We start from the raw sequence: 21,525 nt of genomic DNA on the forward strand, positions 1-21,525 counted from the left end.
TAAATAAACTTTTGAAAGAAATTTCGTGTGTGTGAGCTAACAATTTCATGTTTTTCTTATTTAAAAAGGCCTTCATAAATAGCTGTAAACAGGAAAGGAATTCATTTAACCAATGCTTGTCATAAAAGGGTCACACTAAACATTGTACAACTTATTTTTAAAAATGGTATAAAATTAAATGTACCGTTATATACTGACCTTAGATTTAAATTGCTGTTTAAAGAATCCAAATGGTATCAAGCTGCTTGAGTGGCACGTTAAAACTACGCAAAACCAAATCTTGTTTAAAAACTGGTTTTAAAATAACTACTGGGTTTTCTGAAAAAGATGTGATCAGTTTTCATCTTGTTGAGCGTTTTTTCACTAGTGCAACTTTGGATTTTTTATGAGAATTTTGGTACCTTAATGAACACTTCGCTCCATGCTGGAAGCAATGAGCACAAAGCTTTTAAAGACATTCTGACTTGACTAATTGAGGTCGCACTCGCCAAGGCTGAGGATGTGTAACCCTTAAACGGTCTTCATTTTCAAAGGTAAATAAATCAAATAAGATTTTAATCTCACTTAATTTATCTTAATATAACTAATAAAACCAGGGAGATTACAACTTAGCAAGTTTCATTATCCATTTTAGAAAAGTTTTAAGATCACCTAAATTCTCATTTTAAAAAGTTTAATTTGTTTTAGTAATCTAAAAAGCTGTAGTTTAGTCAGTTTAATTGGGGCCAATTATTCCCTATTAAACAAATGTAAAACCTCATAACTAGTTGTTTGTAATACATTATTTTGTTTATAAATGTTAGTAATTGAGGGCACTTCTTAAAACTGACAAATATTTAATAAAGTTATTCTTTAATCAGTTGGCTTAAGTTCTTTTTTAATATTGTAGATCATGTGAAATGTTTAATTTTTTTTTCTTGAGGATTTCTTTCTCTTCATTTTGAGTAAAAGGGTCTTTTCTTTTGTTAGGAAATGTCAGCCACCTTGGGATGTCAAAGGAGCTGGTTGTACATCTAAAGCAAGCAAAGGTAAGCACCTTGTTGTTCCAGTCGTTTTGATGTGTGATGGAAGAATGAAGATACCTTCATTCTTGTCTGAAGTTGCATGGAAAATGGCCCATGATGGTTCCCGCTTGCCAGCACTAGTGGTTATGGCAGATTCACCCCTCCGATCAGAAAAGCAGCTTCCGGAACGCGAACGGGAGCAGGTCAGGCCCTGTGAGCTCTAGTGTACGCCGCAGAGACCGGAGGGAGGCTTGGTGTATGACAGGAAGCTTTCAAATACTCAGATTTCTTTCTTCAGTAAAAATAGAACAACCTACTCAATAACATGAAAACACATTTCCAGATTATTAAGTACAAAAGTAATTTACCAAACTTAATGTATAATATGATCCCAGTTTTATTCTTTACCAACAGATGTGGGGGAGCAGGTGTAGCTCAGTGGGTGAGTGCCTGCTTCCCATGTACAAGGTCCTAGGTTCAATCCCCAAGACCTCCTAAAAAACACACAAACAAGGAAGCCATCTCTCATTGGAGAATGGATGTAGCTCTGAGTTTGAATGCCTGCTTCCCATGTACAAGGTTTAATCCCAGTACCGCCAATAAAAAAAGCACTGCGCACACTGTACCTATTTATACACAGGCAAGAAATTGTGAGGCTATGCTTCTTTAAGCAGTGATTATTTTAGGCACATGGAAGTATGATTGGTTTTTGGTGTGTTTTTCTCTACTTTCTGAATTTTATGAAAGGACAAATTATCACTTTTATAAGATAAATATTACAAAGTGTGTTTTATAAAATTGTTTCAAAGAACTGAAAAAAGATTTAGGGATCTGTGAAGGAAGAGTACCATTGATTTGGTCACACTTTTCAGGTATCCTTGTTTATTTTTTTTCCTAAATTGTCAAGACCCCCTTTTCTTCCAGGGAATCTTGCTTTTAAAAAAAAGTTTATACTTGAGTTCTGCCACTCTCTGTGTGACTTAGGGCAGTTCCCATTTTCTCCCTTGGTACAGTGCGAATGATGCTTATCTCCTGTAGTTGTTAAATAAGAATAAACACTGTTGTGATCTTGAACAGCGATACAGTGTGGCGTTCACCGTCAAAGCTGAATACACATATTAATAAATGAGAAAAAAAATGTTTTTCCTTAATAACCACAATTAGCCTGAAACCATCAAATTACCTTTAGAAAGAAAATAGTTGTTTTCACTCTCATAGACCAGTCTCTTTTTTTGCTTCTATTCTTGCATATAACACAAATGACATCATTTCTTTTCTTTGTGTAATGTTATATTGAAAAATAATGATTTTCTTCTTTTGAAAAATAATGCTTTTAGGAATTGGCATATCTTCTTTTTTCTTTTACTAAAGAAGTTTAGACTGCATAAATGTCACATCGAAAATATAGGGAATTCCTATATACTTCACCCTGTGCCCAAGCAATGATGTATCTAATAATGTCAGTTTCTTAATTCAGGAGTCATAGATAGTTTCCTAGAAGGTCAATCTTCAGATAACTCTTAAAAGGGAGCACAGTTCATAAATCTTGTGCAATTTTCTTTTCTTTATTTTTCTTTCTTTCTTTTTTTAAAAATAAGATTCCATAACTATCATCAGATTATGATCCAGAAAAGGTCAAGAACCACCTGGAACAGCACTGAACAGGAATTCTGCTGCTTGATTTTCAAGTTTTTTTCTTACCTGGCCTGTACTCTACCAAACCTTAACTTCCTCCCCTTTCAATAGGAAGACCCTCCTGAAGGCATAGTCTTCATAGTCTAAAAGCACTCTGCATCATTCCCAAATCTTTGCCCTAGCCTTTGTCCCTGCCCTCCTTGGAATGCATTTATTTTCTCATTTGAAAATTATTCCTTGATCCACCAGTTTTAAGGTAAACACAAAGGAGGCATTGGGAATACAGAGAACCATGGGACATCCATAAGAACCCATAAGCCATGTCTTAGGGGTGTTTAGAGTTTGTGTTGTACAATCCTATGCTGCGGTTGTTTTAATTTTTATTCTAGTAACATACATAAAAGTAAAATGTCCCCTTTTAATTACATTCATATATATAATTCAGTGCTGTTAATTACATTTACAAGGTTGTGCTGCTATCACAACTATCTATTACTACCAGCATTCAAGGAATTAACAATCTAATGGGTTTACTGACAAACCAGTAATTGCAGTTCCCTCTTCCTTTGCCTGTAGAAACTATACTCATACCTCTAAGACTTGGCCCAGTGTTCTTTCCTTCACAATGTCTTTGCCAGTTAAAGCAGGCCATAATCCCTCTGTCCTCTGAAGAGAATGTTTAGTTTGTACATCTTCATTTTAGTAGGAATATCTTGTGGCTTATATTGGCTGCTGGTTGCCATAACGAGGAAGCATTCTGTGCTGAGTACTGTGCTTACCACATCCCATATATTGTTTCATTGAATACTCACAGAAAAAAATGTCATCTTCATTTTGTTTATGTTTTTTTTATTAGAGGAGTTGCAGGTTTAAAGAAAATGCATAGTTCTAACATATACGTCCCCCCTACCCCAATATTAGCACCTTGCTTTAGCACGGTACCTATGTGTCCGTTGATGAAAGAATGTTATTTTAATTGTACTACTAACTCTACTGCATAGTGTACAATAGGGTTTATAGTTTGTATTGCACAGTCCTATGCTTTTTTGAGGATAGTTTTCTGGTAACATATATATAACTAAAATTTCCCCTTCTACAGTATTCAGGTATATAATTCAGTGGTGTTAATTACATTCATAATGTGGTTCCGTCACAACTATATTACCAAAACTTTTTACCCCAAAAGAAACTGTACCACTTAAGCAAGTCCATGCCCCACAGTGGCCCCTTTCTCCTCTCTTCTCTTTGTCAGTCAACAAGCTAAAGGTTTGTTGATTTTATTGGTCTCTTCTTCAAAGAACCAACTTTCTGTTTTGTTGATTCTCTCCACTGTTTTATTGTCTATTTCTTTGATATCCACTCAAATATGTTATTTCCTTCCTTCTGTTTTGTTATATTCTTCCTTTTGGGTTTAGATCCTCCAGTTGTGAAGTTAGGTCTCTGATTTGAGATATTTCTTCTTTTTTAATGTGAGCTTTTAGAGCTATAATTTTCTCTCTCAGCACTGACTTTGCTGCATCCTAAAAGTATTAGCATGTTATGTTTTCTTTTTCATGCACCTCAAGATACTTCCTAATTTCCCTTGTTATTTCTCCTTTGGTTGTTTTAAGAATAAGTTGTTTCCTTTCCATATATTGGTGAGATTTTTTTGTCTCCCTTTGTTATTGAATTGTAGCTTCATTCTCTTGTAGTCTTGGAATAGACCCATTGTATGATTTCAATAATTTTTAAATTTATTGACACTTGTTTTGTGACTGAAACGTGGTCTGTCCTGGAGAATGGTCCATGTGCCCTAGAGAAGAACGTATATTCTGCTGCTGTGGGATGGAGAGCTCTATGTATGTCTTGCAGGTCTAGTTGCTTAGAGTATTATCCAAGTCCTCTATTTTCTTATTGAACTTCTGTCTTGATGTTCTACCTATTATTGAAAGTGGTATATTGAGGTCTCCTACAATTGATGTTAACCCTTGAGTTACTTTCATTTTACAAAGGATGAAACTTAAGCTTCAAGAGGTGAAATCATTATGCACGGTCACTTTATAACTGATGGAGCAAAGATTTGAGCTCATCTACTTTCATCCAGTGTTTCATCTTCTCAGTGTTATACAGTCACTTCTTGGTACCAGTACTGGTTTCCGCATTAGACTAAAGGCTCCCTAGCAGGAGCTAAATCCCTAACAGTAAACCATAACAAGCCTTGAGCACTGGTTAGACATTCTGACTGATAACCCCCCACTTTCTCCATCACTATCCCACCCCTGTCCCACATCCTGTCACTGAGAGGTTCTTTGACATTGTTTAGATTCTTAGTCATTTTATACTCCAAGTATTCCAAGTTGAGACAGTGTCGGCATGCTTTTGGCTTCCCATACTGAGCTCTGCTCTGCTGCAGGCCGTGGGGATACAGTGATTTAAGACACAATTCAAGAGTTCCAGGTGCCACAGTCCCCTGAGGAAAGGGGCAAGGCAAGCCTCAGTGAGGGCTCTGGGGGGTGTGCTGTACCCTGATACTTTTATAGGTGCCAGGAAGAGGAATGCATTGCCAGAGAGGCAGGAGTTGGATGTTGGGATTGGCATGCCAGAGGAGAGATTAGTTGAGCTGTTTTGAAGGGCCAATAGAAAATAACCACATAGGAAGGTATTCTTGCAAGGATTCATATCCCAGTTCTGCCATTTACCGGCTTTGTAACCTTGGGCAGATTACCTAACATTTTAAACTATAGTCTAAACTCGCCTCTCCCCATCCATAAATGGGAATGATACTGATATCTACCTCAATATTGCTGTGAAGATTAGAAATGTGCCTGGGATAAATATAAGTTTTTGCTGTTATTTATTGGTAAATATAATATTTGGGATTATCAGAAATCCTGATCAATTTTATCAATTATATTTAGAACAAGAGAGGATGCTGGAAGGATTGGGGAGGGGTACATAAATGAAGCATTTCGTAGGTCCTGCTAAGAACCTTTCCAATTTTACGGCCTCCTCACCTTAAAACTTGCCCCACTCCATTGCCCTGGCTGAGATAATGCTCCTTCTGTCTGGCTCCCCGGAGGACTTTGTGTGAACCTCTGTTTGCACTCATTAGTAATCCTGAAGCTAAACAGGGATTGCCTTAAAAAAAACAGGGCCCTAATTTTTTCATTCTCTTGTCCCCATCTCTCAACACAGTGTTGGGCACAGAGTAAGGATTCAGACCATTGGTTACTGTAAGTGAATGACATGGTCAGTGGAGCAGTGTGGATCCTCACAGCCACTGTTAGGGAGGTTAGGAACATTCTGGAGAGACCAAAACAAATGACAAAAAACAAATCATGCTGATATGATTACAGTTGCCATAGTCTGTCTCTCTCAATTTAACTCAAAGTTGACAGTGACTCTGAATTACTCAATACAGAGACACAGGTTCCAGAACTTAAAACAGATGATTTTAAGAAAATTTGAAGAAAAAGTAAAAATGTAGTCAAAAGTTTAATAAAAAAATATAAGCCATTTTATGGGGTGTGTCATGAATGTAAAATTTAAAGTTTATTTTCTGTGTAAATAGTATACTATTTATATCGATATTGATTGTCTTACAGGGATAGAAAAGGAAAAAAATCCATCATTTACAGTAACAAAATCTGTTGTATGATTAGTTCTCTTTCCATCTTTGATTGGGAAAGGCTGTGGATTATTTTTAAATCTGAATTTCATCCTCCCCTATCTAACGAAAACATCCCATCCAGTGGAGGTTGATTCTTCCTGAGAGTTCTGTCTTAGGGAACTCCCGGTTATTATCCCTTTCCAAAATGAGCACCCATTGATGACACTGTTTTTCAGGCCTTAGTGTGATGAGTCCTCCAGTGTCCCCAGAAGCATTCGAGAGAAAGCTCAGGCTCCCTGGCTCTGAACAGAAAGCCTGGTGGGGTCTTGTTGCTACCTCTCTTGCCCGCCTCCTCCATCACTCCTCGACCCTGCCCCACTTTGCTCTAGCCCTTACCCCACTCACGCAGCTCTTGACCTGGCCAGCCCACACTTGGGGGGGGGGGGGGGGGGGGGAGGGTGTGTGTGTGTGTGTGTGTGTTCTCATTCCATCACCAGACCTTACTCATTTCTCCACGTCTGCTACCTAACAGTTCCTAGTATCTGACAGGTACTCAAAAAGGAGAGGGTAACAGAGCAGATACCATCGTGACGTGGACTGGTGGTACTATCTGGAAGCTAGATCTCTGCTCTGCTTGGTGAAATGCTTCACTTCTACCCCAATTGCAAAGCTTTAGGTTTTTCAAGGACAGGGACCAAATCCTAGCACAGTGCCTGGCACACAGCAGGAACTGACATTGTGTTCCGGTAGGAATTAGAGAGAGAGAGAGAGAGAGAACCACTAATTCTTAAAATACTGACACTGAGCACTATTCAGTATTAGTTTGGTTTCTCTGTAGAAATGAGGGAGCTACTTTTATTAACTACTGACATTTCTTCATGGGAAATGTGAAGTTCAAAAACTAAAATATGTCTTCTTTTTAATAGCTAATACCTTTGCTTGGTACAAAATCCAAAACTTTATAAGCATATGCAATGAAAAGTAGGCCTTAGTTCCCAGCCCTGCCTGCAGCCACCCAGAGGCAGCTGTTCATACTGGTTTTTTATGTATCTTTCCAGAGATAGTCTGGGCTAACATATACTTTTTCAAATCAATATGTGCTTACATTTTCACTTATAATTTACATACAAGACAGTACACTGTTTTCTACCTGCCTATTTCATTTTAGATTATATCTTGGAGCTCACTTTATAACCCTTTATACTAGGAAGCTGCCGTTTTCCTTGTGTGGGCTGAATAATATTCTATTATGTGTATATATCTCAATTTGAGAAATATGTCATTTGTTTCCAGTATTTTGCTCTCATTAAACGTGGTGCTGGAAAGCATAGCCTTATGCCTGTCAATGTACACACGGATGGGGCTATCTGTAGGATAACTGTGTAGAGTAGAATTACGGGGCATTGTTTTTTTTCTGGGTATTACAGTATTGTTCCCCATAGAGGCCATGGTGCATCTGAATATGCTTTTCTGAAGGAAGCTGGAACTCAAGATGCTACGTGAATCCGTTCACGCATACCTTGCTTAGCATCTGTTGCCACACACAAAATCCATCTGCTCAAAAGAGGTTCAGAAGGTCTGAGCTCCACGGCGTGGTGACCAGCATGTGGAAGGCCCTGCATGAATGAGTGAGAACATCGGGGTGTGTTGCCTCGCCAGGGCCCCTGGGGTGCTCAGCTCTGTGTGTTAGGGAGTAGCTGAGAGACCCCTGTCCCACAGCCCTTCTGCAGCTCGTGCTGTCTGGTCCCATCTGCAGGTGTGCCTGCAGGTGCATTCCAAGGGCCTGCCCACAGGGGGCAGGCTGTGCGCTAAGCATGATGCATGCGCCCAGGTAGGGAGGCAGCTCTGCCTTTGGGGCGCTCAGTGTCTCTGAGGAAGCAGACAAGACCCTTGCTAGCAGCTGCATGCCTCAGTGGCTTTGCCCGCCTTCTCCTTGTCTCTCCTTGTCCAGATCCTTCCAGGTCTTCAAGAACTTGTCATTTTCTTTCGGCCAAAAGCGCCCTCTCTTCTCCTCACTCTTGAGAGTGATGGCTGAGACTCTTAGTTATCAAGCTGTATTCACTGATAAACTCATTGATACTTCCTCATTGATAATCACAACCCTAATTAATATATTTGCTTAAATAGATGTCTTCCCATCTTAAGTTTAAGCCTTTCAAATAATCCACGTGCTTCGTCCAGCAGTTCTGATGCTCTGTGCAGGGAGCACTCCTTGTTTCTGCACTGGGCAGTTATCAAGGGCCAGTTCAAGGCAGAGAGGGTGCAAAGGAACGAGTGAAGAGCTCAGAGGAAGGGGGATGAAGGGGGATGAAGGAAGTCTCATAGGCCATGAAGCCTCACAGGGATTTTGAAAGTTAAGTTGAAATCTTACAAGCAGACAGGGAAGAAGAAAGATGCAGTAGGTGGTGCCGGTGAAGAGGAGGTAGGAGATGGCACCACATGTTTGCTGATTCATCTGCAGTTGCTGGGACATGAAGTTCCAGGAGAGGACTGGGGGGTGATGCCTCTGGAGAGACAGAATGGATTGGCTCCTAGGAGCCCTGAGCACTGCACCAGGCTGCTTTGGGGCACTAGGGCATTGAGAGTCCCCTAAGAGGGGCATGGGTGACCAGCTACCAGAAGCAGAGCAGTGCTGGGCATGTCTCCATTGCCATTTACCATCTGGTGCTTGCACTAGCAAAGTTCTGCTGTGTTTAGCACATCAAAATAAGTTCTTTGATTTCTTAGTTTGCAAAAAAAAATGTTTAAATATATCTGAAAATTCATTCTCTTATCATATGACAAGAATGCAACAAGTGTGCCTGTGTGAAAAAATAAGAGCTCATTTCACGTTTTAATATAGAGACTCCACGTGAAACATGATACTCCCATTCCAAAATCACTCATAAATGCCATAATGGATAGCTTGTGATCACCATTCTACTAACTAAGCATTCCTCTCTCTTTACTGAACTTAAATATTTTGTTCTTAATTTCTCAAATTTTAGTTCTGTTTTGCATTGTTTTCATAATATCTTTATTTCTGTTAAATTTCTACTTGTTTGCTTCCTCTGCCTAAATCATCCCATTCCCAACAGAGCATGTAATAATTGTTTCTTGATGTATACAAATATATTTCATTTTCCTCTCTTTCAGGAACTTTCCAATTATGGACTGCTTAAAGAAAAGCCAACCCACCAACGTGCCTAGTCAGTAAACTAATCCACTTGGGAACTTGAAAATCATCTTAATTTGTTCTTCATTTGCACAGCTTTGTGTACTGTGAAATGTTTTATAAAAAGTGGTATGCGTTTTTGTTACCCCCCCCAAAAAAAAAAAAGAAATCAATCTTGTTGTCTTTTAGTAACAAAAAAATGATTTGTGTAGTAGTTAATAAAGGCTGTCCATTTAAATCTCTTCTACTTGAATATAAACCTAGAAAAGCAAAATCTTGTTATTTCAGGGCAGGTCTAAATTTTGCACTCATGAGAACTATATATAGCTACAGCTCAACTGCAAGAAGTCCAGATTCTGCACATATTCCAGATTTGAAAGTGATTTATCCATCCCGGTTATGGACCAATAAATATGAAAGTGTTATGGCAAAAGTATTGTGTCACATAAAAGGCTAATTATAAAGGTTTCTGCAGGAAGCAGGGGGTTCTGAAAGAATAGAAGCCTGATTTTCATGCCTCTCTGTAATTTGTTTTGGAACATAAAGGTCAAAACCCCTGTGGACAGTACAGTTCCGTTTGTTCTCTTTTCATCGTTTCCTGGTGCACTGTGGTCTTAATTCAGTACGCCCCACGAGGATGTGTTTTATTTCCTTCTGCTAGAAGCTCTCACAACATGTTTCCTAGTCTTGGGATTTCAAGAACAATCTTAAGCATTGTTAAATTGTTGCTTTCTTACCTCAAAGACACATTTCCTCAAGGAATTCACTTCTTACAGTGCTCGTGTTTTGGGGCATTGTGTTACCACAAAAAATGTAAAGCTTTTTCTTATCCTCTTAAGAAGCATCCTATAAACCTAATTCTCTACTACATTTATACCTCTGGGTTTGTCAAATACACTTTTCTTCATTTCTTCAGAGACTCAAGGAATAAAAGCCTGGACGTTCCAGAGAGAGCAGTGGTATCAGTGCATTGAGCAGGAGGGAGAGACCTGGCTGGAGCCACCCAGACAGCCCCGTGCAGCGAGGGTCAGCCCACCATGGTCTTTCGGTGGAAATTCATTTTGAACAAATAAAAACTTGAAATCAAAAGCAGGATATGGTAAATGGAAACAAATTTGTGCTCCTCTTCGCTGCTGCCTTTGCACCTCCCGAATGAGAAACGCGCCAGTAAAATCCCATGGATTCAGACCTCCTCATGTTGTGATGCTCTTTTCCCCACAGAACAGTGCACTGCTTCCTGCCTGCCTGCGTGTCCTGGAGCTCATTTTATAAGCTCTGCTGAAGGTCTGTCTCTTCTCCTTGGTCCCACTCTTGCTACCTTCATTTGAGCCTCTTCTCTTATTGTCTGCATTACTTAAGTAAGCACACAGGCATAGCTAACCTGGCATCTGTCTGCCGGGCACCGTCCCGTGTACCAAGGACAGCGGAAGGCCAAGCAGGAGTCCGTTCTCAAGGAGGTTACTTGCCAGTGGGAGGCGACCAACCACCACCACCAAAACCAGAGTGTCAGGGGATGCTAGTGCTGTGGAGAACCGTAAGGCACAGTAATGGGAAGGGGATTAGACTCTCATTTGAGTGACCAAGATTACATTTTATTGGGACCTAGAAAAATAAGGAAGTAAGCCACACTGACACGAGTAGGTACAAAGGTCCTGAGGTGGAGCATGCTTGGGTGCTTGAGAAATAGCCAGTGCAGGCCACTGCAGAAGGAATGGAAGAGCAAGGGGCAAAGGAGAGTGAACTGAAATCTGGGAGGGGGGCAGGAAGGGGCTGGGGTGTGCAGAGCACCCTTTAGGTCTCTTACTCTGGAGCCACCAAGGGGATGGGTTGAACAAGGGAGGAGTGTGATAGAACGTTTAACAGCATTGCTCTGGCAGCCACACTGGGAATAGGCTAGATGGGTCTAGGTGGAGAGACCCATTAGGCCACTGCAGAGATAAGCGGAGAGGGAGTTTGTAGTCCAGAGATGAGAGAACGGACCCATGCAATGCTCTAACATTTCAAAGTCGGTGAGACAAGGTGCCAAGGAGACCAAAAGGAGCTGCCAGTGAGGCTAACAAGACCAAGAAAACCCGGCTCGGGCAGCAGCCGTAGGAAGGGCTTCAAGGAAGACAGGTCCCGCGAGATGAGGAGCGAAAGCTGATGGCGGCTTACAGCAGCACCGACTTACTGCACAGAGTGAAGACTAGGAGCAGATTCAGTGAAGAGTTGGAGGGGAGGATATGGAGTCAACTCTTCCAAGAATCCTGCCTTAAAGAGTTGTGGGAGAGGGTGTCCTTGAGATGACAAGCTTGAGAGTGGGAGGGAGGGAGGGGAGGCCTGCTGGAGGGCTCTCCCTGAGCAGGTGGGAGATCTGCGCATAGTCAGGACAACGCAGGGGTGCATGTGCCATGTAGGGTGTGCATTCCTCAGGCCACTGGCCCCACATGGGTGTCTGCTCTTCTGATGTCACAGTAGCTAGCAAATGGTTCCTGGTCTCGGGCTCTCCACGGCTTCCAGGACAACTCAGACTCTAAGGTGCACTGTAGAGATGCCCTTGTGGTTTGACTTCTACCTGCGATAACTGTCAAGTAATTCTAAAGCCTCTGGCATTTGGGGTATTATGGGGCCAGATCTTACTTAAATCCTCTGCTATAGCAGACCCCCTGGGACACCATACTAGGGGGTGAGGGGGGGGACGTCTTCCCACTGGCCTCTGTTGACAAGGGGACATGGGAGGAGGGTCTCCCGTGGGGCAAGGAGTTGCGGCTCACACGAGGCCTCTGCCCATTGACCTGGCCTTCCGGGCAGAGCAGCTGGATGCCCCTGGCTCGATAAACGTCCTGCCTCTCCTGCCTCTCCGTAAACCACCTTGCACCACCGTCCCCGCCTGGTCTCTGACACCCCCACGGACCTCTCCCTTTACTGGCCGCCGCTTGACGCTCTTCAACCGAGTCGAGTCTTTGTTTCTCTGGCATTTGCCTCCTTCACACGCACACTCTCCCGGGGCAGCTCTCTCCTTTGCTTCCCAACTTTTTCAGGATGTGGTCCTGACGAAAAACAGTACTATAGACACAGCCCGGGGTCCCCGACCCAAAGGCCGAGGGGAAGCCGGGTCTTTACAGCTCTGGTCGCAGCACAGTGAGGTGGGAGCTCCAGGCTTCCGGCCTGCTTGCTCATGCTCATCCTTTAGGACGTCGCTCCAGGGCCCCTGGCCCACCAGGTCCCACGCTCGCGACGGCGGGAGCACGCGCCCCTGCGGGAGGGGCTGCTTCCCCTTGAGCCCCCTCTCCCCGTCCGTCCGTCCGTTCCCCCCCCCCCCCCCCCCCCCCGTGGGCTCTGCGGGCTCCATCCCGGGGCCTGTTTCCTCGGCGGCCCAGTTCCTCAGCCATCGGGGCTTGGGGAGGGAGTACATGGAAACCCCGCCGGGTTGGGACAGGGAGCGGGAGGAGGAGTGCAAGGAAGAGTAACTGCTCAGGAGAAGCCCTTAGATTCGAAATGTGGCCTCATTTTTCGCCAGCAAAGTTGATTGGGGTCAGCCTCCGAATTGGGGTTCTTCCGCTCCATCTTCCTCGTTAGCAGCGGCTGTTCCAACCTGGAAGTTCTAGGACTAAAAGGCTCTGAGCAACGTCCGAGGGTTTTTAGAACAGAGCTGATGGCTTCTGTCCAAGTGGACTCAACTCTAGTCCCTCCAGCTACCTTTTTAAAGTGATGCCTCCAAGAGTTGTCAAAATCATGGTGGCTACAAAGCCAAAGCAGTTAAGCTCGTGGCTAATCTGAGGACCCTGCTCTTGGACGTGGGTGAAGCCTGCGGGGACCCAGGCCCGCCGCCCCGCCCTGAGCCACTGGAAGCTCCGCAGGGGGCGCTCTTCTCGAGCGGCCGCCCTTCTCCTTGTCCTGGTCCCGGGGGTCTGGCAGTGGAGCCACGCGCTGGAGCCCCTTCCCCGGCCACCTGGGCTCTGAGCCTTTCCTGCCTGCACAGGGCACCCGAGTGCCTGCCCCGGGAAGCGCGGGGCTTTTCTTGGCTCCTGAGCTCCTGCCAGCCCAGGGCTGGGACGGGTCCTTTTCAAACGCTGCCTAGCGGACTGTCCGCAAACTAAGCCGTCTCCAAGCATCATCGCGGTGTCCTGTCGTCCGAGGGTCCAGAATCGGCCCATTCTCGTTCGGTGTCCCCGGGGACGCGGTCCTCCAGGTCGTCGGGCAGGAGGGTCCACAGGCGCGTGTCCTCGAGGGTCGGTGGCCGGAGGTCTCCGCTCTCGCCCCCCGGGCCCTGAAGGGGGCAGCGAGCGCGAGGCGCCGCGACGGGCCTATCGTCCTCCCCCGATCTCGGAACGGGATCTCGGAACGGCAGCCCAGGCCGTAGCCACGGGTCAGCGCAGTCTCCATCCTCCCGGCCGCGGCGTGGGCCGCAGGGTGCGGAAAGAACGTGGCCACGCCCTCAGGGTGAGGCCTGGCCCGCAGGAAGCACTGGGTGCAGAAAGTTCCTCCTGCCCTGGAAAGGCCTCCCCTCCCCGCGCTCGCACACTGCCGGGGCCGGCCTCGGGAGCCACCCGTTCCCCCGGGCGTCCCCGCCTCCCGTGGGCCCAGCGCCTGACCGTCGTGTGCGCCGGAGCCGCGGCTCGCGGGTGCCGCAGCCTCCAGGGACGGTGCAGCCTGCGCGCGTTTCAGCAGCGCCGAGGACCAGCTTCCGTTCATACGAAAAGCCTCCCCTGGAAAAGGAAACGCGGCCTGCCCCGAAGACATTGAGGTCACTTTACAAGGCGGGCAGCGTTCCAGCCGCGAGGCCGCGCCCGCGCGCCGCCCTCATCCTGTCAGAACCGCGCGGGGAGCGGGCCTTAGGCGGCCCACAGACCGCTGACTTCTGGGGAAACGTGGCTCTCTAAGGAGCGCGGGCCCGTGGGCTGCCAGGAAGCCTCTTCCCATGTGAAACGGACTCTCCTCCCTCGCAGGAACTTTCCGGGCCCCGCGCTCCTCCACGTGGGGCATCACTCCGCGCCCGCATTGTAAATCCCCCTGTCCTGCGCTCGGCTCCGTGCGGTGCGTGCCTCCCAGCTCCCTGGGCGCTGCTAGGGAACGTGTGCCCGGCGTGGGCGCCCCCTGGAGGGCAGGATGCCGGGCGCACCCCTCCCCACGGCACCCAGGCGGGGCCCAGGGCAAGGCGTGCCCAGCGAGAGCGCGGGCTCCCCGCCGTCTCCTCCCACCCGCCGGGCAGTGAGCTGCCCTGCACCTTGTCCTCGGGAGGCCGGGCAGGGCCTTTGACACCCTGCGTCATTTGGGGTGCAGCCCTCCTTGCAGCCTCGCCGTCCCTGATGGGGGGGCTCCCGCCTCTTTCCTCTGCTGGTTTCCTGCCCCCTGTCTGCCGGCTGTGGGCCCAGGCTGGCATCCGAGGAGCTGGCTCTCTCCCTGACCTGCTCCTTCTCTCCTCTCCCGGCCCCTCCAGTTCTACCCCCTGGGTCCGGTGCCATCCAGTCTAACCCCGCAGAGCCGGAGCTGGCCTGAGCTCTGCCCATTTGGTTCTGCGCCTCTCTAGGTTCCAGCAGACCACCCGCGCCCTGTGGGTCCTGGACCTGCACATTGAGTTCCTAGCACTGGGGAGAGGACTCCCCAGACCCAGAACCTTCAAGCTGATGATGAGGTAGTTGAGCCATGGACAGTAGGAAAGTTGAAATTACCAGGGTGCCACTGGAAGCCGGTGGTTGAGCAACTGCTGCACCCAGGCTTGTGCTGAGGCAGGGGGACATGGGTGGGCAGGAGATCTGACAAAGAACATTTAGATCTCTAACTCAACTGAAGAAAATTCCACAAACAAAAGACTATGATGTGTTTGTCCCTTCTCCACCCCTCACCTGCAAAATCATGGCCCTGGGGAAGCTGTCCCGGGGAAGTTGATCTCAATATGCAAATAATATTCATCCATAGACAAAAGGAAGGAGTGCCTTCCCTTTATGGGCAGAAATCAACGCTATAAATCCATGATTTCCAAAGATGTCAAAAGATGATCACAGATGGATCACAAGGAGTCAAGATCAGAGTTCTTCAAAAGAGACACGTGAAAGGCAAAGCAAAATTCTTGGCAGCTGAGCCAGATGCTACCTTGAAGATGAAATTGTGGCTGCAGCAGTGCTGTCTGTGAACCATCTGCAGAAAGAACCTTAAAATCCAAGATAATTGCATGAGTGCTGGGAGGAGGCTAGGGCTCTCCATGTGGGTATCCTAGATTTAAAGACAGGCACTGCTCATGATGGGACCCTGCAAGCCATTTTCATATGGAAAAACATGCTGCATTAATCATGCCTAGGACGACCCAGGCTTGATTGAGGGAAGTTGTTTCTTCTGTCCCTTAAGTCTCAAACCAACTGATGCAGTCATACTACGAAACATTTATTTCCCTCTGATCTTTTGTCCTGTGAATCTGTTACACTGAGCAATTGAAGGTGAACTGTAGGTACCTGCTTTTTTTTTCCCTTTCTTGCTAAGTATTCAATGTGCCTGTTTCTCTGCCTCTATGTAGCTGACAGACATGTTTCGTTTGTCCCCCACAGTGTTTTAGTATTTTAAATTGTCAAATAATTCTAAACAATCGTCTAGATTTCTGACTTCTCTCAAAAAAGCAGATAAATCTGCAACTTCAGCCTGCATCTGCATGGCCACTGCCTGCCAGGGTGTGGAGTGGAATGGCCGAGGCACAGCTCTGCAGGTTGCCCCAGTCCTCGCTATTCTCTGTTACCCTGCGCACCCATAATGCTTCAGGCACATGTTGGGAGTCACTTGGTCTCAGCAGATTTTGGGGATTTTTTTGCCTGTGGACCAAGCAATGATGCCTTGGGCCATAGTCTTGTGTGGCAGGAGGGGTCATATTAGCTAGAAAAAGCCAGGCCCACACACCTCTAACCCAGTACCCCAATTGGATAATTACTTGGACCGTTTAGCTGAAACAGGCTGCTTACACCTCTCAGCTGGTTCCCAGGAAGCTCACCAGGGGAGGCGTGCAGGCAGAACACAAGAAGGGAGTGGTTCCTTGTCTGGGTCCCCCAGATAGTCCCTTCTCTTCATTGATAACCTACCAGGGGAGGGGCTCTCTGGGCAGCAGACAGCCCCCAAACCTCAACATTTGTCAGGCTCCTCCCCTACCTCCCCGAGGCAGGTGCAGCCCCTGCTGGGCATAAAGGAGGGGTCCCGTTGCACGAGCACAGGAGCAAGAGTCAAGGGCAAACAGCAGACCCCTCCCCTGCCCCACCGCCCCCAGCCCGCCCCCACAGCGCAGCCCCACGTGCTGCCTCCTCATACCTCCCTTGAAGGTAGTAACGTCCCCATGCTTTCGTGGATGCAGGGACCTTCCAGGTCTCAGGTCCTCTTCTCTGCTGGGACTCAAGGCTCTCTCCATCCTTTCATCCTCAGAGGGTGTTAGCAAGGATTCCCTGTCTGCGAGAGCTGGTGTCGGTAACCGCGAACCCAAGGATTTGCTGTGCGCGATGGCAGGTGCTCAGTGCATATTTGTGGCGAGGGTACACGCAGGAGAATGTGCATGAATGAAGTCCTGGGGACAGAGGCTCATTGCGCCACCAGGACCCCTGCAGCCCGACAACTCCGTGAAGGTTGGCACCTGGGTCAGCTACTGCCTACACCGCGTCCCTCTGCGCCCCGAGGGCCCTTGTTTGCCATAATCTAGAGCGCAGTGGAGGTTCTAGAACCAGCAGGTCCTTAGGTCCTTGGTGCTGTGACTGGGACCACCAGGGGGCTGGATTTTGCATGTAAATCAGATCAGGCTCCATAGCACACATGGTTCGAGATGGCCTCTGGGCTCTTGGAGCCCCGGTGCTCTCTGCAAAGCACCAGGGGCTGCTGCTCTGGAGAAGAGAGAAGCAGTGCTGCCCCTGCAGATGGCTGGGCCTGTGTTTCAGTGTGGAAGCCCCCTGCTGAGCCGAGCTGGGTTAACTGGTGTCCCCCACTGCCAGGGCCTCTCTGCAGGCCCGCCAGGGCCATGTGGGTGGTGGGTGGTGCCTGCGATACCCCAAATCCTCCTAAAGAGAGACCTACTGCTTGTCTTTGCTCTCCCCATCCTGGCTTTATGATTGGGGACAGTCCCATCGCCCTCTGGGCCTCAGTTTCTTCCACTGACAAACCAGAATGATAGCATCATGGGTTTGGCTGAAGGAATTGAAGGGGGAAATGGGCACCCAATGGAGCAGGTGATAGCACAGAGTGGGTGCTCAGGGAATGCAAGGTCCCCGCGGTGACCACGCTAGGCATGGGCCCAGGGCGAGGGTCACTGCCTCGGGACAAAAGGCGGGTCTCAGCCAGGTACCCAGCGTGCCCTGGAGCTCTCAGCAGTGGTGGGGAGGCGAGGGGGGGTGGAGCGCAGAGAAGCAGAAAGGGGAAGAGATGAGGGCCACCAGCAGGCGAAGCAGAGACACTCGACCGCTCCGCTCCGTAATGACTTGCTATTTTTAGATGGCAGCTCTCTGTTTGTGACCTGCTTTGTAAATAGATGCTTTACAGAAAGAGACGGCTATTCGGGGCCTCTTTCCTTCAGTAATGGAAGAAATTGTAGCATTGATGTGGAGAAAGCGGCCATGGTAGCTGCTGAGGGCAGGGAGAGGGAAGAAGAGATATGAGGTGGGGGCATTTTCCAGACTTGGAGTTGTCCTGGGTGGTGCTGCAGGGACTGATGCTGGACACTGTATGTCCTGCCATGGCCCACTGGGTGGACTGGGGGGAGAGTGTAAACTGCAAGGTAAACCACTATTCATGGGGTGCAGCAGTGCTCCAAAATGTATTCACCAGGTGCAGTGAATGTGCACGATGATGAAAGAGGTTGTTGATGTGGGAGGAGAGGAGTGGGGGTGGTGGAGTATATGGGGACCTCATATTTTTTTAGTGGAACATTTTTTTAAAAAAACAAACAAAAATAAATAAATAAAAGAAATAGGGCCATGCTACGGGGTCAGAGACTGGGCCACCTCTGTCTCTTCCACGAGACCCCGGCTCTCAGGGAGAGCTGCAAGCCAGCCAGTGAGTGGAGGGACATCACAGGGGCTGGCCCAGGCTCTGCCCCTTAAGTCTAGGCCCTTTTGAGGGCCTCCACAGCATGAACGTTCGCTTGGTTCTTCTAGAATGGCAGTCAGTGCCGCCCCCAGGCAGGGAAGAGGGTCAGCGGGCCAGGGCCATCCCAGCCCGGTGAGAAGAGATCAAGCACAGCCCAAGAGGAGGAGAAGGGAGTCAAGCCCCATGGCCCTTCCCAATACAGGTGCCCTTTCAGGGGAGTCCCCCAGGAAGCCCAAGAGCCGGGACTCACACTGAGACTTGCCCGAGCTGCCCGAGCTGGGGCTGGCATCCTTCTCCCTGGCTCCAGGACAGGACTGCTGGTGCCCCCGGCCTTGAGGTCTCCTACGCCCGATGGGCTGCGTGTCCCAGCCACCAGCCCCGGCTCTCACCAGTGAGGAGGGAGGGGAGTGATGTGCCACCTGCGGGCCAGGGTGCTAGGATGGTGGCCCTCTGTCCCCACTCCTCTTCTCAGCTGGTGAGGTCCAGAGGACAAAGTCACATGCCGGGAGGCCCTGGGCGGCTGCCAGAAGCCAGGGGCTGGGGTGGCTTTCCTGCCAGCCTGCCCCTTAGTGCCGGCTCTCAGGTCTGTGTTGCCTCCACCACCCCCGCGTGACTGTGGGTTCTCGGAAGGTCTGCGGCGAGCCCCGTCTGCTCCCTGAGCCTCTGTTTTCTCACTGAAAATGGAGGGATTGCTACACACCTGTCCAAGTCTCACGTACCTTGTGAGTCTGGGCTCACAGAACCATTCTGCTTCCAGCCTGAAGACTTGGCTTGGGCATACAGAGGACAGGGAGGATGGAGCCGCCAGTTCAGTCAAGACTCCTCCCATCCCCTTTCTCAATAGAGGCAAACCGCTGCCCCATCTCCCCTCCTTCCTGCGCCCTTTCCTCCCTTGATCCCCTTCCTCACCTCTTCAACCAAGCCGCGTAACCTCTCCAGGCTCAGTTTCCCCATTTGCAAGAATAGCAGACACAGAGGCTGTGGGTGCCCCACGTGTGTTTCCCGGGCCCCCCTGGAGGTGACTGGAAGTTTCTTTGGATAGAGCCCTACCTGGAGCGCATACAGATTCCCGCCCTGGGAATCCTCATGCCTTGACGGTGTGGTGGGGCCTCAGGAGATGGCGGAACCTCCCAGAGATGGAATTTGGTGGGTGAATATGCCAGGCTCCTTGCCCATGGTAGGAAAATGTGGAGTCCTGTGCTACTGAGTGTCACAGAGGGGTCCGCGGGGGTTGAGCCCGGGGCCCCTGCAGTGATCGCGCACCAACAGCCTTTGCCCCTGGTGACTCCACTCCCCCAGCCCCTCTGCACTTCTGGGGAGGCCCTCCCCCATAAGCCACTGGCTCCCAAGTCCTTGTCTCAGGGTTTGATTTAGGTGCAACCCAAAATTACACCCCCAAAATGTGCCCATGTCCTAATCCCAGAACCTGTGAATATGACCTACATGGCAGCGGGATTAAGTTAAGGATTTTGAAATGAGTTGATTATCCTGGATTTTCCAGTTGGGGCCACCTGGAGGGAAAAGGGACAGAGTCAGAAAAAAGATGTCACAGCAGAACCAGAGGTTGGAGCGTGTGCTCTGCAGTTGGAAGAAGGGGCCGAGAGCCAAGGAACGCAGCAGCCTCTAGGATATGGGTAAGGCAAGAAAGGATTTCCCTCTAGAACCTCCGGAAGGAACACTTCCTGCACACACTTTGTTTTCCGCCCAGTGAGATCCTTGTCAGATTCTAACCTACAGAACTGAGAGAGAACAAATCTGTGCTGTTTTAAGTCACAACATTTGTGGTAATTTGCAACAACAGTAGGACACAATCTAAAACAACTTAGGTGGACCTGGGGTGCAGTGAAAAGAGTTCAGACTTTGGAGTAAGGCAGGGCTACTTTGAATTTCCTGGCTCAGCGACTAACTCTGGGTGGTTTTAGGTGACGTACATAGCCTCTCTAATCCTTGACTCTCGGCCTTTCTGATAGATTTCCAAGTTGTTTAAGAGAAAACCCAGCAGATAGTGGGTAGTAGGAAGAAGCTGGAGCAATATATTTTTCATTTCCCTTCAATACCAACAGCATTTTACATTCTGTGAGAAGACACACCATCTCATTGCCTCTCAGAAGAAATATATTGTTCCTATTAGTTATATAATTGGATTCATACAAGTTGGTGGATTTGGATCATTTTTATTTACTCATTTTGTACCTTGTCTCACCTCCCATAAAAATATTTGGGTATGGTTTCCTGCAATGCATGCATGCTGTAGAAAAGGATGAAAATGAAAATGTGAGCAAATGGGGATGGGGGGGTGGGAAGAGAAGGAAATAGGGTCAGGAAATGAGATGAAGCTAGAGGAAGGTAAGGTTGGAGGGCAACATGCATACCACAAGGCCAAAAATGTACTTCTGAGCTTCCCAGTAGCCAAGGCAACAAGGGACTGAGGGTAAATGCAAGGCTCAGGTGTCCACAGATCCTTGCTTCAGGGTGTATGAAAGAACCCGCAGGAGCACCTCTTCAGCCTGGGGTGGGAGCAGGGGCAGAAGAGGAAGGGGGTCTGGAAGCCTTCCTGAAAGAGGCTATGCAGGGTGAGGAGAGCTGGCCAGGGGGAAAACAGGGCAGTCCAGGCAAAGCGAGCGACAAGAGCAGTGCACGGCAGAGAGAAACGGTCCATGCCGCTGCAGGGAATGAGCTGGGGGGTGAGCAGGGCCGTGCCAAGAAGGCCCGGGGCAGCTTGCTGGGCGCCAAGGACCTAGAACCCTGCGGGTGGGGAAGGGCCGCGGCAGGGTTTAAGTTGGGAACATCCCCAGATCCGTATTTGAGAAGGACCCGGCTGCTGTGTGGAGGGGGATCGGGGCGGCTGGACGCAGCACTGGCCGGTGGGGGCTCTAGCCAAACTCCTGGTGAGAGAGAGCACGCTGGTAGGAACCCAGGCCTGCTCTCGCCGCACGCCCCCAGGCTGCTGGTGCACCGTCCAAAGGCCCTTCAGGACCAGCGCAAGCCTCGGAGGCAAAGGCGCTCGCTCCCGGGTCCCCGTCATGGGCCCCTCCTGATGCCCCAGCCCGAGGCTGTTCCAGCAAAGCGGGAGGAGCTCTGTCCAGCCGCCGCCTGTCCAGAAAGCCCCAGGGCCCGCC

General features: G+C 48.5%; 1 long non-coding RNA gene across 1 annotated transcript; it reads left to right on the top strand.

Annotated features, from left to right (window-relative positions):
• Positions 1–6,684: 6,684 nt before the first annotated feature.
• LOC139436437 (uncharacterized) lies at positions 6,685–10,570 on the top strand. The gene is made up of 2 exons (XR_011645707.1): positions 6,685–9,416; positions 10,299–10,570. It is a non-coding gene; the product is annotated as an uncharacterized lncRNA (long non-coding RNA).
• Positions 10,571–21,525: the final 10,955 nt, after the last annotated feature.

This window comes from Dasypus novemcinctus, chromosome 14 (genome assembly GCF_030445035.2).
Source record: "Dasypus novemcinctus isolate mDasNov1 chromosome 14, mDasNov1.1.hap2, whole genome shotgun sequence".
NCBI lineage: Eukaryota > Metazoa > Chordata > Mammalia > Cingulata > Dasypodidae > Dasypus > Dasypus novemcinctus.